Below are 17,912 nucleotides of genomic sequence, written 5' to 3'. Positions count from 1 at the left end.
TGTCTCGGTGCGAGAGCATTTCGGTGACTGACCACAACTCCTTGACCTTTACCATAGTCATGGAGAGGGATAGGAACAGACAGTATGGGAAGGTATTTAATTGGGGGAGGGGAAATTATACTGCTATTGGACAGGAGCTAAGGAGCACAAAGTGGGAACAATTGTTCTTGGGGAAATGCACAACAGTAATGTGGGGTTGTTTAAGGAGCACTTGCTGCGAGTGCTGGATAGTTTTGTCCCACTGAGACGAGGAAAGAATGGTAAGGTAAAGGAACCTTGGATGACAAGAGAAGTGGAGCTTGGATGACAAGAGAAAGAAGCTTACATAAGGTTGAGGAAGCAAGGATCTGTTGGCTCTAGAGGGTTACAAGGTAGCCAGGAAGGAACTCAAAAATTGATTTAGGAGAGCTCGAAGGGGGCATGAAAAAGGCCTGGCGGGAAGGATTAGGGAAAACCCCAAGGCGTTCTACACTTACGTGAAAAATAAGAGGATGATCAGGGTGAGAGTAGGGCTGATCAGGGAGAGTGGGGGGAACTTGTGCCTAGAGTCTGAGGAGATGGGGGAGGCCCTAAATAAATATTTTGCTTCAGTATTCACTAGAGAGAGGGACCATGTTGCTCATGAGAACAGTGTGAACCAGGTTAATAGACTTGAACAGTTTGATATTAATGAGAATGTGCTGGAAATTTTGAAAAGCATCAGGATAGATAAGTCCCCTGGGACTGACGGGATATACGCAAGGTTACTACGGGAAGCAAGGGAGGCGATTGCTGTGCTGTTGGCGATGATCTTTGCGTCCTCACTCTCCACTGGAGTAGTACCGGATGATTGGAGGGAGGCGAATGTTGTTCCCTTGTTTAAGAAAAGGAATAGAGAAATTCCTGGGAATTACAGACCCATCAGTCTTACGTCTGTGGTGAGCAAAATATTGGAAAGGATTCTGCGAGATAGGATTTATGATTATTTAGAAAAACATAGTTTGAATAAAGATAGTCAGCATGGCTTTGTGAGGGGCAGGTCATGCCTCACAAGCCTCATTGAATTCTTTGAGGATGTGATGAGACATTGATGAAGGTTGGGCAGTGGATGTTGTGTATATGGATTTCAGTAAGGCATTTGATAAGGTTCCCCATGGTGTGCTCATTCAGAAAGTTAGGGGGCTTGGGATACAGGGCGATTTGGCTGTCTGGATACAGAATTGGCTGGCCGAAAGAAGACAGCGAGTGGTAGTGGATGGAAAGTAATCCACTTGGAGGTCAGTGACCAGTGATGTCCCGCAGGGATCTGTTCAGGGACCTCTGCTCTTTGTGGGTTTTATAAATGACTTGGATGAGGAAGTGGAAGGGTGGTTAATAATTTTGCTGATGACACGAAGGTTGGTGGAGTTGTAGATAGCGTTGAGGACTGTTGCAGGTTGCAACAAGACATTGACAGGATGTAGAGCTGGGCTGAGAAGTGGCAGATGGAGTTCAACCTAAATAAATGTGAAGTGATTCATTTTGGAAGGTCGAATTTGAATGCTGAATACAGGGTTAAAGGCAGGATTCTTGGAAGTGTGGAGGAAAAGAGGGATCTTGGGGTGCACGTACATAGGTCCCTCAAAGTTACCACCCAGGTTGATAGGGTTGTTAAGAAGGCGTATGGTGTGTTGACTTTCATTAACAGGGGGATTGAGTTTAAGAGCCGCAAGGTTTTGCTGCAGCTTTATAAAACCTGATTTAGATCACACTTGGAATATTGTGTCCAGTTCTGGCCACCTCATTATAGGAAGGATGTGGATGCTTTCGGAGAGGGTGCAGAGGAGGTTTACCAGGATGCTGCCTGGACTGGAGAGTATGTCTTATGAAAAAAGGTTGAGGGAGCTAGGGCTTTTCTCACTGGAGCGAAGAAGGAAGAGAGGTGACTTGATAGAGGTGTACAAGGTGATTAGAGGCATGGATAGATGGACAGCCAGAGACGTTTCCCCAGGGCGGAAATGGCTGTCACGAGGGGCATAATTTTAAGGTGATTGGAGGAAGGTATAGGGGAGGTGTCAGAGATAGGTTGTTTACACAGAGAGTGGTGGGTGCATGGAATGCACTGCCAGCAGAGGTGGTGGAGTCAGAGTCATTAGGGTCATTTAAGCGACTTTTGGACAGGCACATGGACAGCAGTAAATTGAAGGGGTGTAGGTTTGCTGATCTTAGATTAGGATAAATGGTGGGCCGAAGGGCCTGTACATGCTTTACTGTTTTATGTTCTATGTTCTAAAGCATTCCACAATCTGATATTCTTATGAGTGAACATCATCCTTCTGCTGATCATCCCCACTCACCCTCACCCCCCCCACGCACATCTTTGAACGCCCAATGATTATCCTCGGTCTATTCTTCTCATTACTGCCATCAATTGCGCACAACAACCAGCTCTAAGGTAATCAATCATTGGTACAAACTCGATATGATAAGGACAATTGTGCACAGTAAACATGGAGATATGTATTTTTATCACATCAGGTGGATTTATAGATAGTAAATTGAAACTATTCTCCTATATAAGGATCCTCCTGCAACTTTAATCACTGCAATATTAAAACATTCATTAACAATTTCCATGGGTGCGAATTACTGGCTGCGACACGCCAGAATCGGAATGGGGTGCAGCCGGTGGAGCCCAGGAGAGGCCTATCTCGATGGTCGTTGTGCCTTGCGAGATCTAACCAGATCTAACGAGACCACGCGATCTGGAACCCACCCACAATGGGCAGGACCCAGGCTTGCATAGTTAAAAGAGCTTAAAACCCATTTAACTAATCCCTTTGGCGGATTAGGGGAATACCTCCATCCTCACACACAGATATGGATCCCCTCCCCATGGAGGAGGTTAACCCCCATGCCAGCGTCCCCTTGAGGGGACCACCAGATTGCCATCGCCCAGGCATGTCCCACAACCCGTGGGGAGCTTCAGGCTCCTCCGCGCCCCAAGCCTCGGCACCATGACTAGTTTTAATTTCTGAAAGCCAGTCGTGAATCACACCGGCGTGCCTTAACACTGCCGGGGGGGGGGGGGGGGGGGGCAGGGGTGTGCGTGAGATGGGTTTGGATGGACTTTTCGCATCAAGCCTTTAATAAATGTTTTAATTATAATTACCAGCACGTGTTCCATTTTTGGCCGCTCGGGAGATTTAGCAGCCATTATGGCATTTGAGCCCGTGCCTAACGAGGCCACTAGATCAGGGCCCTAGTCTAGTTCCTGGGTAACCACAGAGCTGACCTCACCAATCACTGACGTTGACCTCCCAACACCCCCTCTCAACCCCTGACTGACTCACCAACTAATCCCCAAACCAACCTGACCAGGTTACAACCCAGACACACACCCCGACTGTCTGACTGCCCACCCTAACAACTTGACTACACTCTGAGCGCACCCGACTATTCACCCACCCAACTCTCTTTCCACCTGACCTGACTACTCCCACCTACCTGGCCCCAACCCATCTACCTTCATCACATGATTACACCCTTGACTGGACGTGACTAACTCCCAACCTGACTAACCCTCCTCATCCAAGCTGACTACTCCCTGGCTCACCTACCCACTCACCTACCTATCCACCAGCCACCTCACTCACCTGCTACCCTACTTACCTACTGTAAGGGCCACGAAGAATCCAGCACGAGTTTTAAGGATACAAAGTAATAACATTTATTTACTATAACATTATATACATAACAGTAGCAGTAACCTCCCTTGCTACATACTCCTTCCTGCTGGTTCCTGAACTGGCCAGCTTATTTATACTAGGAGTTTACTAGTGGTTTCTCCGCCCCCCCCTCATTGGGGAAGCTCATACTCCCACAGGATTGTGGGATAGTCATTAGTCCCCAGCCAATGGTAAGTAGGCAGGTTATAACATCCCTCCCCCCCCAAAGTCCAAGGAATCCACCGAAGACCCTGGCGAAGGAGGGTGTCGGACTCGTTTGGCCGCAGGCCGGACACCATTTGCACGCGGCGCTGGATCAGGCGGCGTGTAACGAGACGGAGACCGGCGCTTCCGTGATGAACGGCGCAGTTGTACATCCACGGCCCGTGGATCCGAGGATTCCCCCCCTGATGCATCCTGTGTCTCCATCTCGGAGTCAGAGTCTGCTGCCTCCGTCATGTCAGCGTCTCTATCTTCATTCGGTCCCGTAACGACCTGCGCAGGCTTCGAGTGAGGCACCAGTGGAAGATTGTGCGGACTACCTTCCCTTGTCTCTGGTCTCTGCGGCTGTTGAAATGAGCTCCGGGGGCGGGGAATTTTTTGAGGGGATGGTCTTCTGGACCAAACGTGGTCTACATGTTTTCGTTGGAGACGACCCTGGGCTTGCACTTGGTAAGATATAGGGCCCGTTTGGGGAAAGATTACACCAGGAACCCACTGGCACCACCAGCAAAATTCTGAACGAGCACCGGGTCACCAGGCGCAAACTGCCGAATCGGCCGATGCCGAGAAAATCCCTGTCCCTGCCGTTCTTGTGTGCGGCGTACTTTTGCGCCAATGTCCGGGAAAACCATACTAAGGCGGGTGCAAAGTCTCCGGCCCATTAGGAGTTCTGAGGGAGCTACCCCAGTCACTGCAAGGGGGGTGGTCCTGTACGTAAACAAAAAGCGAGCCAGTCTCGTGTCCATTGATCCGGAAGACTGCTTCTTTAGGCCTCTTTTGAATGTCTGCACTGCGCGCTCTGCCAACCCATTTGAAGCCGGGTGGTAAGGGGCAGTGCGGGTACGGCGGATGCCGTTCATCTTCGTGAACCTCGCAAACTCCTCACTCGTGAATGGAGTGCCGTTATCCGTGACCAGCACCTCGGGGAGGCCATGCGTACTGAACGATAAACGCATCTTTTCAATTGTTGCGCAGGACGTTGTCCCCTGCATCTTATGCACCTCTAGCCATTTGGACTGGGCGTCAATTAGTAGAAGGAACATGGATCCTTGAAAAGGGCCTGCAAAATCTGCATGTAAGCGTGCCCAAGGCCGCCCTGGCCATTCCCAGTGATGTAGGGGCGCGGCCGGCGGAAGCTTCTGATGCTCCTGGCAAATGGAGCAGTTTTGGGCCACCTTCTCAATGTCGGTGTCGAGGCCTGGCCACCAGACATAACTCCGGGCCAACATTTTCATTTTGGTCACGCCTGGATGCCCATTGTGCAAGTCTGATAGTATCAGCTCCTGGCCTTTTTCCGGGACAATCACACGCGTCCCCCACAAGAGGATACCGTCTTCCACGCTGAATTGTGACAGCTTGGAGGAAAATGCCCGCAACTCGCCTGGGAGCTGTCTATGCTGCCCACCATACAGGACTATGTGCCGAACCTTTGACAGGACTGGCTCCGTCTGGGTCCACTCACGGATCTGTGATGCCGTGACAGGCAAGGTGTCCATAAAATTTAGGGTTGCAACCTCCTCACCGGTCGTGGGGGTCGACATGGGGCCGATCGATAAAGGCAATCGGCTCAGTGCGTCGGCATTTGCTATCTGCATACCTGGTTTGTGCTCCAGAGACTACTCGTATGCAGCAAGCAACAAAGCCCAGCGCTGGATCCGTGCAGAAGCAATGGGCGGTATTGGCTTATCCTCTCTGAAAAGTCCCAGCAGGGGCTTATGATCAGTCACGATAGTGAAATGGCGGCTGTACACGTACTGGTGGAAGCGTTTCACCGCAAAAAACACTGCCAGGCCCTCCTTCTCGATCTGCGCGTACTTTTTCTCCGCTGCAGTCAATGTGCGGGAGGCGAAAGCTATCGATCGTTCGGCCCCGTTCTCCATCTTGTGGGACAGGACGGCCCCAATACCATACGGGGATGCATCACATGTGACGAGCAAAGGCTTTCCCGGATCATAGTGGGTTAGTAACCCAGACGACGACAATTGTTGCTTTACCCGCCGGAAAGCGGTTTCTTGCGGCTGACCCCAAACCCAGGTGTGATTTTTCTTTAGCAGGAGGTGCAAAGGGGCAGCGTAGTTGCCAGATTGGGGAGGAACTTCCCGTAATAGTTTACGAGACCGAGAAAAGAACGAAGATGCGAAGTGTCAGTCGGGGCGGGGGCATGTTGAATTGCACGCACCTTCTCTGCGACGGGGTGCAGACCTTCGCGGTCCACCCAATAACGTAGGTAGACTACTTCCTTTGCCTGAAATACGCACTTTGTGCGACGTAAACGGACTCCAGCCTCCGAAAGGCGTTTAAGGACAGCCTCCAGATTTTCCAAATGTTCCTGCTCCGACGTCCCTGTAATCAAAACGTCATCTAGGTAGACAGCCACACGTGGTAAACCTCTCAAAATGCCCTCCATAACACGTTGAAAAATTGCGCAGGCAAAGGATGCTCCAAAGGGCAACCGTGTATATTCATACAGGCCGGTGTGTATTAATCATTACATATGGTCGGGAGGCAGGGTCCAGCTCCAACTGCAGATAGGCGTGACTCATATCTAATTTTGTGAACGAGAGTCCACCTGCAAGTTTCGCGTAGAGATCCTCTATGCGAGGCATTGGATATCGGTCGAGTCGGGAAACCGTATTCACTGTAAGTTTATAGTCGCCACACAAGCGAACTGTGGCATCTGGCTTCATTACAGGTACAATGGGTGCTGCCCAGTCAGCAAAACGGACAGGCCTGGTAATACCCAAACTCTCCAAACGAGTGAGCTCCCCTTCTACCTTCTCGAGCAAGGCGTAAGGCATTGGGCACGCCCGGAAATAGCGCGGCGTGGCTCCTGGTTCAACTTGGATACGGGCTACGGCCCCTTTTATTTTCCCCAAACCAGGCTGGCCATTGACCCGTACTGTCACCTTAATGGGGGCCACACGGGGAGCTGCCACACAATGCAGCTGCAGGCAGTCGTCCTCCGTCTCCACGTCCTCAGGAGTAGTCGCCGCAGGTTCATCCACATGGAAGGTACGGCCTCTGGGCTGGTCCCAGTTACGGCCCCTGGGCTGGTCCCAGTTTTGGTCGGAACGACGGCGCCTCTGGCGCCCCCAGGACCGCCGTCCACGACGGGGTCGGCGCCTACAAGTCTGACACGGACATGGCTCCTCATCCATTGGCTCTGGAGAAGGCTCCCTTCGGGGAGGAATGTCCGACGGCCACTGGCGTCGGTCCGGACGTTGCCTCGCCCAAGGTACCGCAGGAGTGTGGGGGGACGTTTTCAGACGGAAGGGGTTGCGCCCCAAGGCATGCACTTCCATTCCCTGTAGCTCCTGTACTCCTCGCTCTGCGCTCTCTTGGGACAATACTATTTGAATGGCCTTTTGAAAAGTCAATGTTGGCTCCGCTAACAACTTTCTCTGGGTGGCCGCATTGTTAATACCGCAAACCAAACGGTCGCGTAACATTTCTGACAAGGTCTCACCATAGTCACAGTACTCCGCAATCCTGCGTAGCCTGGATAGAAAATCGGCAAGGGATTCTCCAGGGGTCCTCTCAGCGGTATTAAACCAGTAACGCTGGACTATCGTGGACGGGGTTGGGTTAAAATGTTGCCCCACTATATTCACAAGTTCATCAAACGTTTTGGTGTCCGGCGCAGCTGGGTACGTAAGGCTCCTAATCACCCCAAACGTATGCGGGCCGCAGGCGGTGAGCAATATGACCACCTGGCGCTCGTTTTCGGTGATATTGTTTGCCCGGAAATAGTAACGCATCCGTTGTGTGTACTGGTTCCAGCTTTCCAGCGCAGCATCAAAAACATCCAAACGTCCGTACAGAGGCATGATATAATAGAAAACAACGTCCAACCTGTATCCAACAAAAATCCAGGGAGGTGGCTTCAGCAGTGTAGACAGCTATTCACTTTAACCTTCGTCGCCAGTTTTGTAAGGGCCACGAAGAATCCAGCACGAGTTTTAAGGATACAAAGTAATAACATTTATTTACTATAACATTATATACATAACAGTAGCAGTAACCTCCCTTGCTACATACTCCTTCCTGCTGGTTCCTGAACTGGCCAGCTTATTTATACTAGGAGTTTACTAGTGGTTTCTCCGCCCCCCTCATTGGGGAAGCTCATACTCCCACAGGATTGTGGGATAGTCATTAGTCCCCAGCCAATAGTAAGTAGGCAGGTTATAACACCTACCATCCTAACCACTTGCCTTCATACCCACCTGCCACCCTACCCACCTGTCAACTCTCTCACCTGCCACCAACTCCCCCTGCCATCGCACCTACTTAGCTCACCCACTTACCTCCTTCCCTCCCCCAACCCTGCCCATTCACTCATTCACTAATATTCATACTGGACCTTTAAACTTGGTGCCGCAAAAAGGAGGCATTTCCTGTCCTCCCCTTGACATTACAGTGCAGCGATGGAGTTCTGCAAGGAATACTGGGCTCTACATTTCTCGGGAAGCCAGGCTCGGAAGACTCGCCAAAAAATGCAGAACAGCATCTAAGCATGGAAAAGTTTGACAATGATTACCATTCTGTGGAAAGTCAGGTCAATATAGTTGGAAGTGGGGTTGGGAGTATTTTGAATTAAAGAATTAGTAATAATGCAAGTATGATGTGCTATATTTTTATGATTCTATTGCTCAAATTCTTTTGAAAATAAGATGGCATGTGAGGGGCACTCACCTGATCAGTTTGCTGACACTGCGGATTTCCAGGAAAAGGATTATTTACAAAAACCAAAAAGCTCTTGGCTTCTTGCGATTGAGAACTTGTCAGTTGCTAAACTGGAAATTGCATGTTGCTGCTAGCAGACCTGAAGGTCTCCAACATGTAAGAATATTGGAAATAGCACCAGGGATAGACTACTTGGTTCTGCAAGTCTACTCTGCCATTCAGTATGATCATGGTTGATCTATTGCCTCAACTGCACTTTCCTACCTGCTCACTTTATTGCTTGATTTCTTGAGGGAGCCAAAATCCATTTATCCTAGCCTTGAATATATTCAATGATGGCGCACACACAATCCTCTGGTTTATAGAATTCTGAAGATTCATAACCCTCTGATTGAAAACATCCTAAATGATTAACCTCTCATCCTGACATTGTGCCCCCTTGTTTCATGCAGATCGGTTTTCTGCTACACTTCCCGCAAAGTTTCAATTGCAGAGTCTGTTATCATCATCAATCTGAGGTGAGGTTGTCATGGTCTGCAAGATAGATAGGCTGGAAGCAAAGCCGATGGTAAATTCTATCTTTTATTGAACATAATACTAACTATTTTCAATACAAAGTTAGCACAAGGCTCGACATAGAACTTTCGTTCTCCATGCTCTGTTGTTATGTGATCCTTTGTCATTGATGATATAGGCTATATATTCACCATTAACCTTTGATACTACATTCTCCATCCCGGCCAAGTCTTTGACTCCCATAAATACTGTTTGAATTATCCTAAATCTCCTTCCCAAAGTCTCTGTCTTCATCTCTGGTTTATAGAGATGAACACTGTAGTGGTTTTACCAGTCTCTCTGATCTTGGTCTTAGATCTCTGACGTTGCTTGGATTCAAGTTCTCCGTGTTCTCTCTTTAACTCTCGGACTATTGGTTCTATTTTCAGATTGTCATCTTGATCATATGTACTCCACTCCATTGATGGTCTTCTTCTTGTCGATATAAGTGCGCTTTTATTTCTTCTCACTGTCCCATTTTCAGTCTCAAAAGATAAGGGGCGTCATTCTCCGACCCCCCAGCGGGTCGGAGAATGGCCGTTGGCCGCCGTGAATCCCGCCCCCGCCGGTTGCCGAAGTCTCCGAAGGGAGAAAAGTCGGCGGGGCGTTAATGGCGCCGCAGACGTCGGAGAATGGCACGGGTGTGCGCAAGGCAGCCGATTTTGGGCCTGCCGATATTCTCCCGTCCGGATGGGCCGAAGTCCCGTCGACGTGATGACTGGTCACGTCGACGTAAATCAAACCTTTTAATCGGCGTAAACCTGTGCTCCAGGTTCACGCCGACTAGCGTGGAGGTGAGTGACGGCCTGGGGGGTTGGCCGCTGGGCAGGCGATGGCTTGGCCGCAGTCTGAATGTGTGGGGAGAGGTGTGTCTAGGGTTGTGTGAGTGTGTGTGCGGCGGGGGGGTGGTTAGAGTGGGCTGGGCTCCGGGGTAGTGCCGGGAGGGGGGTCCGTGCTGGGGAGGAGGATGGGGGGTCCGTGCCGGGGAGGAGGATGGGGGGCCCGTGCCGGGGAGGGGGATGGGGGGCCCGTGCCGGGGGATGGGGGGTCCGTGCCGGGGAGGAGGATGGGGGGCCCGTGCCGGGGAGGAGGATGGGGGGCCCGTGCCGGGGAGGAGGATGGGGGGTCCGTGCCGGGGAGGGGGATGGGGGGCCCGTGCCGGGGAGGGGGATGGGGGGCCCGTGCCGGGGAGGGGGATGGGGGGTCCGTGCCGGGGAGGAGGATGGGGGGCCCGTGCCGGGGAGGAGGATGGGGGGCCCGTGCCGGGGAGGAGGATGGGGGGTCCGTGCCGGGGAGGGGGATGGGGGGCCCGTGCCGGGGAGGAGGATGGGGGGCCCGTGCCGGGGAGGGGGATGCAAGGGCAAGTGAGTTGGTCCACCTGGCCAGGTGCCAGCCTCCAACAGTTGGACCCATGCGGTCCATGCCACCTGGCTGGGGGGAGATGGGGATATGGGCAATGATGACATGTCGTCCCCGTCCCGTCCCGTCCCCCCAGGCCGTCATGTTTTCCGATCATCCAGCGATGTTGGCCGCCGTGGCGGCAGCCGCTAATGTCTATATTGCCCTGGATGAGGAGGAGGAGGAGGAGCGTGCCAGAGAGGCGGCGCAGGCTGCCGCAGAGGGGCAGGCGGCAGCCGTCCAGGCTGGAGGGATACCTGACCGACAGGACGAGGAGGGAGAGGAGGACGTCGCGGCCCCACGGCAACAGAGGCACCCGAGGGCGCCCCGTGTGTACCGGCCCCAGCAGTCATACCAGTACCTCACGGACCGGGAATGCAGGAGGAGACTCCGGATGAGGCGTGAACCCGTGGCACACATCTGCCACCTGCTGGCACACCTGTCACCGCGTGGCACTGGCGGGGGTCACCCTCTCCCCGTGTCCGTCAAGGTTACGGTGGCCCTGAACTTTTATGCAACGGGGTCATTCCAGGCACCGAGTGGGGACCTGTCCGGCATATCGCAGACATCGGTGCATCCGGGCAGTGACAGATGCCCTATATGCCATGGCGCACCGCTACATCCGCTTCCCTGTGGACCGGGCCAGCCAAGGTGCCCGGGCCGTGGGCTTCTCTGCCGTGGCCGGGTTCCCCATGGTCCAGGGCGCGATTGATGGGATGCACGTCGCCGTGCGGCCACCTGCAGATAACAGGGCCGTGTTCACCAATAGGAAGGGGACCTATTCGATGAACATACAGGTGGTCTGCGACCACCGCATGATGATCCTGCATGTCTGCGCCCGTTACCCATGCAGCGTACATGACTCATACGTGTTGTCGCGGTCATCCATCCCCGGCATGTACGAGGCATGTTGTCCCGGCTGAGGGGCTAGTTGCTGGGCGACAGGGGCTACCCATTGCGATCGTGGCTGATGATGCCTATGCGGAGGCCACGCAATGAGGCGGAGAACCGCTACAATGATGCCCATGTAGCGACAAGGGGAGTGATAGAGAGGTGCTTTGGCCTGCTGAAGATGCGTTTCAGGTGCCTGGACCTCTCTCGGGGCGCCCTCCAGTATCGGTCAGATAGGGTCGGCCGCATCATTGTGGTGTGCTGCGTCCTGCACAACATAGCCCAGCAGAGGGGCGATGTGCTGCAGGCAGAGGAGGGCGGAGTGGAGGAGCAGCAGGAAGAGGCGCAGTCCTCCCCAGATGAGGGGGATGGGGGCAATGGTCAGGGCAGACGGGCTAGACACGGGCGGGTGGCTGTCCACCGTTACCGGCTGGCCCAGCGGGCACGGGACAGGCTGATAGCCGCCCGCTTCACTGTCTAGATGGACGTGGGAATCGGGTAGTACGGCCACAGACCGCACACCATGGCAACAGCCGACCACCCACACCCCCCACCCATCCACCCACCCAGCGCCCTCAACCCCCTCCCCAACCCCACCCACATGCACCCCCCCCCCCATTGCCGATCCACCTGCAGCACAATGGCCGGGCTCACACAGTTGCGGGTGGACGCGTGTCTATTGCAGGCCATGGAGGATGATGGCCCTGCGATGAGCTCCTGGCTCCACATCGTTGGACTATGTCTGACCCATGGCCACAGTACCACCATCCACCCGGACCATCCCTGCATGCGGCTGTGACACTGCAGCGCACGGTCCCGTCCTCTGCCCGGGGGGATGTTGATGGCGGCCCAGGGGGAAGGGGCAGACTCACCTAGGGCTGAGGTAAGACCACCCCTCACACACACACTTGCGCTCAACGTACATGACACCCCCGCACGCTTTGAACAGAGCACAAAGGCAGCTTCTGTAGGTGTAACATTGACTTTAATAACCAAAGGAGTTCATGCACGTGCCCTAGCCCCTAAAACTCATCTGTGCCCTGCACCCGTGCCAACTTACTCAGTGTCTAATTGTTTGGCCTTACGGGCCCTTTGACTACGTCTACGTGGTTCCCCAGACCGTACAGCAGAACTGGAGGTGGACTCCTGTGATTCCTGCCCTCTGACACAGGATCCCTTTGGCGGCCGTTTCCTGGGGCGTCCTGGCCTAGATGGACCAGGCTGCGGATCGGGCGACTGGGATGGCGAGCTGCCAGCCTGTCCTGCCCATTGCCCACCCGATGCACCTGGGACGGAAGGGGGGGAGTCCGAGGTGTCGCGGTGTTCCGGGACCTCCCCTACAGGGGGACCCGGGACGGACCACACCACCTCCTCCTCCCTCGGGGTGCCCGATGGCCCCCAGGCCTCTACATCGGTGGGGGATGCGAACGGACTGGCCATCTGACGCCCCCCCGACATCTGGCGCTGCCAGTCCTGGAGGCCCGTGCTGGTATCGACAGGGGTCTGCAGGTTTGCAGCCATGGAGCCCAGGGGATTGGCAAACCCTGTCTGTGACTGTGCGACGCCGGCTCGCACATGGCCAATGGCGCCGATGCCCTCAGCGATGGCCTGCTGAGACTGGGCTATGGCCTGCAGAGACTGGGCTATGGCCTGCTGAGACTGGGCCATGGCCTGCAGAGACTGGGCCATGGCGTTGAGTGCCTCTGCCATCTGGCGCTGGCACTGGCTCATGGCCTCCTGTGAGAGGGCAGCCATGTCCTGGGCCACAGACGCCGCCTGCATGGAAAGCCCCAGGCCTCGCAAACCGTTCCCCATGTCTGACACCGTCGCACCCATTGCCTCCACCGCGGACGCCACCCGTGCGGTGTCGGCCTGGGTGGCACGTATGACCGGCACCACTCCCAGCTCCTGGACGCGGGTGGGCTCCTCCACCTGCGACTGCAGCCGCCGCAAGGCGGCCGTCACCCTCTTCGCTCGTCTCCGGGTCGGTGGTTGCATCGGATCTATGTGTGGGTGTGGTAACTGCAGGAACCCGGGATCCATCTGGGCGGCAGATGTTCGCTTGGCCTGGGCTGCCCTCCGACCGCCCGGCCCCTCTGCTGCTCCTCCTCCACCTGCTGTACCGGGACGGCTGTGTTGTGTGCACCAGTGAGTGTACCAGACGCCTCATCACTAAAGTGCCCAACCGAGGTGAGTGTTTCTGTGATGGTGGAGGGTGTTGGTGACAGCAGTGGCGTTGTGTCGTGCTCTTCGTCCCACTCTGAGTCCATGGCACTTTGGGGTGGGGGTTCGTCTCCACCCATCCACTCTGTGTCACTGTCCGGTATTTCGTCTTCCTGGGTAGTGCTGTCCCGGGTAGGGGTGTCCCGGGTAGGGGTGTCCTGGGTAGTGGTGTCCTGGCTCGGCTGTGACGGGGGCCTGTGGCTGCCCCTCTAGTCGCTGGGTGGCACACGCCTGCGCCGTCGCACCCGCACGTGACGGGGGCGTTGTCTCCCTGTTGCTCCAGGTCTCTCCGTCTCCCGTGGTCTCCAAGGGACATCCTGCGGGCGTCGCATTCCGGAGGGTCCGGGTCTCTCCGTCTCCCGTGGTGTGCGAGGGGCATCCTGCGGGCGTCGCATGCCGGAGGGTCCGGGTCTCTCCATCTCCCGTGGTGTGCGAGGGGCATCCTGCGGGCGTCGCATGCCGGAGGGTCCGGGTCTCTCCGTCTCCTGTGGTGTGCGAGGGGCATCCTGCGGGCGTCGCATGCCGGAGGGTCCGGGTCTCTCCGTCTCCCATGGCCTCCGAGGGACATCCTGCGGGCGGTCTGCATCTGCGGGGATGGGTGCCTCGACGTTTGCTCCTGCGATACACAATGAAGCATGCATGGTTAGACACGCAGGCAGTGATCAGGTGGTATGGGGGAGGGGGATATAGGGGAGGGGGGATATGGGGACGGGCTGTCGGTGGCTCACTTGCTAGTACGCCCCCGACCTCTGCATCAGCAACCTCCCGGTCCTCAGGTCCGCCAGCCAGTTCCAGGGCCCTTTCCTTGTGTTCGGTCAGTGACCTCTCATCAGCGGGGCCTCCTCCAGTCCTCACATGCTCCCTGGTGTTGTGAGCGCGTTTCTCCTGTGGCGGGGGAGGGGTGGTGGCAGGGGTAAAAGGCAACAGTGTTAGACAGGTATATGAATGCACGCCATCGGTTGCGCGTGTATTGCAGAGGTTAAGGTTAGGGCTGGATTCACTTGGGGATATGGGGGAGGGGGGATATGGGGGATGGGGGTTATGGGAATGGGGGATATGAGGGAGGGGGGATATGGGGGAGGGGGGATATGGGGGAGGGGGGATATGGGGAGGGGGGATATGGGGGAGAGGGGATATGGGGGAGGGGGGATATGGGAGAGGGGGGATATGGGGGATATGGGGGAGGGGGGATATGGGGAGGGGGGATATGGGGGAGGGGGGATATGGGGGAGGGGGGATATGGGGAGGGGGATATGGGGGGATATGGGGGAGGGGGGATATGGGGGAGGGGGGATATGGGGGAGGGGGGATATGGGGGGATATGGGGGAGGGGAGATATGGGTCAGGGGGATATGGGGGAGGGGAGATATGGGTCAGGGGGATATGGGGGAGGGGGGATATGGGGGAGGGGGATATGGGGGGATATGGGGAGGGGAGATATGGGTCAGGGGGATATGGGGGAGGGGAGATATGGGTCAGGGGGATATGGGGGAGGGGGGATTTGGGGGAGGGGGCATATGGATATCGTTCAGGGGGAGGCTCACCCTGCCTGCTCTGACGAGGTCGTTCACCTTCTTATGGCACTGGGTGCCTGTCCGTGGTGTCAGGGCCGCAGCGGTGACAGCCTCTGCCACCTCCCTCCACAGACTGTGGCGTGGGGCAACTCTGCGGCCGTGCCCGGGATAGAGGGCCTCCCTCCTCTGCTCCACTGCGTCCAGGAGCGCCTCCACATCCCGTGACTGGAACCTCGGGGCTGAGCGGTGGCCGGCCATCCGGTCGGTTGTTCCGGTCGGGTGGGGGGGAGCAGCGCGGCCTTATGAGCCATCACGCCGTGCGGCGTGTATGACACTGCACGGCGTGAACCACGTGAGCAAGCGCGGATCCCGTCACGCCGCTGCTAGCCCATTTTGGGCCGGAGACTTCGCAACGATTTTTGTGGCGTGACGCAAGTCGGATTTGCCCCCTTTTTTGCGCCGATAACGGAGAATTTCGCCCAAGATCTCGGGCTTTTTGTCTTTCCCAGTACTTGGCCTTCTCTAATCTGCCTCTCTAATCCAGACTGATACACTCAGTTGGAGCTTTAGTAAACCATGTACCTAAAGCTTTGATTGTAGTTTCTGGTCTGATTTCATGATATTCCTCCTCAGTCTCCCTTACTGTCTCAAGATCAGTTGCTTTCAGACATGGCTGTAATGGTATGTATAATCTAAGGAGAGTAAAGGGTTAACAAGATGTTCATGTACATCAACACTAGATGGCATCACTGAAATGAAATGAAAATGAAAATCGCTTATTGTCACAAGTAGACTTCAAATGAAGTTACTATGAAAAGCCCCTAGTCACCACATTCCGGCGCCCGTTCTAGGAGACTGGTACGGGAATTGAACTGTGCTGCTAGCCTGCCTTGGTCTGCTTTCAAAGCCAGCGATTTAGCCATGTGCTAAACCAGCCCCTTGAGTAGTCTTTGGCCCCACTGAGTAGTCTTACAAAAGGCTGTGTCTCTAAGCATTCTGGGAGAAGCTTATGGGGAAAGATAGTGTGAGATTGAGTTAGAGTGTTGGTTGTATTAGAGAGAGATAATTAATTACTGTAACATAGATTCAATACTATTATTTTGTGAGCTGTTCCTCAGTAAAGTGTGCAAACCATTTCAAGCAGTGTAAAATAAACTAGCTTTGGTTTAAATATATTGCTCAATGTTCTTTGTAAACACTGCAGGCTGGATTCTCCGCAGCCCTGCGCCGAAATCGTACTCTGCGCAGGGGCAGAAAATCCACGTTCACGCCAAAATCGGGCCCGGCACCAGCCCGGCGATTCTCCGGGACCCGAATATCAGCGTGATCGCAGAGTACGTCACACGGCTGGGGGCCCATTGACAGAGGTCCACCCAGCGATCCTCCGCTCCCAACCGGCCGAGTTCCCGACGGCGTGGAACTAACTACCTATTGCCAGTCTGGATGCTGGCATGGCGGCTGCCGACTTAGTCCACGGCCGCCCTGATGGGGGGAGGGGGGATCGGACATGGGGGGGGGGCGGACTTATAGGCGAACGGAGGTTAGATCCGCACGGTCAGATGCTCGGGCGCGCGGCTGATCGGGGTGTCTAATTTTTGCATTTGATTGCGCTTTGATTGGGGAACGTTACTTAAAGGGATGATAGTGGATAGGCAATGGCAAACATTCAAGGAGCGCATGGGGAATTGCAACAATTGTTAATTCCTGTCTGGCACAAAAGTAAAATGGGAAAGGTGACCAATCCATGGCTTACAATGGAAATTAGAGATTGTATTCGATCAAAGGAAGAAACTTACAAATTAGCCAAGAAAAACAACAGGTCTGAGGATTTGGAGCAGTTTAGAATTCAGCAAAGAAAGACCAAGGGATTGATTAAGAAAGGGGAAGTAGAGTACGAGAGTAAGCTTGCAGCAAACATAAAAAGCTGACTGTAAAAGGTTCGAAAGGTACGTGAAGAGAAAAAGATTGGTGAAGACAATTACAGTCAGAAACAGGGGAATGTATAATAGAGGACCAAGAAATGGCTGAGCAACGAAATACACACTTCACAAATGAGGGCACAAAGATACCAGAAATGTTGGGGATCGCAGGGTTTAGTGAAGGGAGGAACTGAAGGAGATCACTATTAATAGAGAAATGGTATTGTGGAAATTGATGGGATTGAAGGCTGATAAATCCCCAGAGTTTAATAATCTACATCCCAGTACTTAAGGAAGTGGCTCTAGAAATAGTGGATGCATTGGTGGTCATTGTCCAGGATTTTATAGACTCTGGAACTGTTCCTGCAGATTGGAGGGTCGCTAATGTAACTCCACTATTTAAAAAGGGAGGTGAAGAGAAAACGGAATTATAGACCAGTAAGCCTGATGTTGGTTGTGGGGAAAATTCTAGGATCCATTATCAAAGATTTTATAGCAGAGCACTTAGAAAACAGTGGCAGGTTGGCGCCAGAGTCCCAGGTTCGATTCCCGGCTTGGGTCACTGTCTGTGAGGAGTCTGAACGTTCTCCCCGGGTTTCCTCCGGGTGCTCCGGTTTCCTCCCACATGTCCTGGAATACGTGCTTGTTAGGTGAATTGGACATTCTGAATTCTCCCTCCGTGTACCCGAACAGGTGCCGGAATGTGGCTCCCAGGGGCTTTTCATAGTAACTTCTTTGCAGTGTTAATGTAAGCCTACTTGTGACAATAAAGATTATTAAAATTTTAAAAAGCATGGATTTATGAAGGAGAAATCGTGCTT

At 54.2% G+C, this 17,912-nt stretch overlaps 1 protein-coding gene across 1 annotated transcript in view; it reads left to right on the top strand.

Moving 5' to 3' along the window:
• LOC140387617 (coiled-coil domain-containing protein 87-like) overlaps positions 1–17,912 on the top strand; it is a 160,872-nt gene that overhangs the window by 98,537 nt on the left and 44,423 nt on the right. The gene's annotated exons all lie outside the window — the stretch shown is intronic.

The sequence above is a fragment of the Scyliorhinus torazame genome, chromosome 13, assembly GCF_047496885.1.
Source record: "Scyliorhinus torazame isolate Kashiwa2021f chromosome 13, sScyTor2.1, whole genome shotgun sequence".
Lineage (NCBI taxonomy): Eukaryota > Metazoa > Chordata > Chondrichthyes > Carcharhiniformes > Scyliorhinidae > Scyliorhinus > Scyliorhinus torazame.
This window is presented reverse-complemented; position numbering and strand designations above follow the sequence as displayed.